The sequence below is a fragment of the Marmota flaviventris genome, chromosome X (genome assembly GCF_047511675.1).
Source record: "Marmota flaviventris isolate mMarFla1 chromosome X, mMarFla1.hap1, whole genome shotgun sequence".
In the NCBI taxonomy this organism is placed as follows: domain Eukaryota; kingdom Metazoa; phylum Chordata; class Mammalia; order Rodentia; family Sciuridae; genus Marmota; species Marmota flaviventris.
Window position 1 is genome coordinate 86087671 of NC_092518.1, and position 1251 is coordinate 86088921.

General features: G+C 35.1%; 1 pseudogene; it reads right to left on the reverse strand.

Annotated features, from left to right (window-relative positions):
• Positions 1-302: 302 nt before the first annotated feature.
• Positions 303-1251, reverse strand: part of LOC114091645 (small ribosomal subunit protein uS5-like) — an 18017-nt pseudogene continuing 17068 nt past the window's right edge.

Consider the following 1251-nt stretch of genomic DNA (forward strand, 5'->3'; position numbering starts at 1 on the left):
CTCCTAATTTCTTCATTGACCCATTCATCAAAGTTTTATTGTGTAATTTCTATTGGTTTGGATAAATTTCTATGGTTTCTATTGCTGTTGTTTTCAGTTTCATTATGACCCAATAAGAGGCAATAAATTATTTGAATTTTTCATATTTTCTGGGATGTGTTTTGTGGCCTAACATATGATCTCTTGTGCAAAGAATAATTTTTATTCTACTGTTAACGTGGAATATTGTGTAGATATTTATTAAGCCCATTTTTTTCCTTTTAACAGGTTTCATGCCCTTTATTTTTCTTGTATAAAAACCCCTATGTTGTAGCCATAGCTGGAGCCTGAGTCCACTGTACAGAGACTCTGTTGTGAGTTTTCACAAAATAGTGAATTCTTGATATGGAGACTTGGTGAACACAGTCTCTTTCCAGAGATTGGGGGCAAATAATCATATGTCTTGGTTATGGCATCAAAGGTGGCCTTGGCAAAATTGCCCAAAGTGGCAGTCCAGCCCCTGGCAAAAGTGTAGAAGTCATCAATACCAGCCATCAATAGCACCTTCTTTGGAATAGGGGCTGAGACATGCCAGTGCTGTGGGCAGTGATGAGCCACACCAGCACAGAATCACAATGTCTTGTCACCTAGCAAGCAACAGTGTGGGGCTTGTCAATCTTCTTCCCCCAATAGCCTCTCTGCACAGAAACAATGGAGAGGTTGGTCAAATTGATGACCACTTGGATAGCAGTGGCTAGCTCCTGGGAGAACTTCACTCCCAGTCAAATGTGGCCATTATATTCCCTGATAGCTAAGAATGCCTTGAACCTGGGTTAATTTTTTTGCATTGCTACTATGTGATTAGCTTATCAAAATAAAACTTGAAACTATTTGATAGTATCATACGAAATTTTAAAAGTGAATTTTTTTATCAAGTGGACATTTCAATATTAAATCTTATAATCTACCTTTCCTCTTGGAAGGACAAAATATTACAGATTTATCATTTAATAAGATAAACAGACACAAGTGTAAAGTAATGCACATATAAGATGAAAATAAATATTCACAAACATACTGCAGAGTTTGTTTCTTACTGATTATATATTTACATATCTTCCTAAATGGATAGGGAAAATCAATATCTGCATAAAGCTAACAAGCTTGTGCAATATATTATACTTAGTTGTTTTTTTAGTATTCATAACTTGTTAACTGTCTCTTCATTTTCAGTGAGATTTTTATGTTCAGTTTTTGTTCATCTTATTTTGT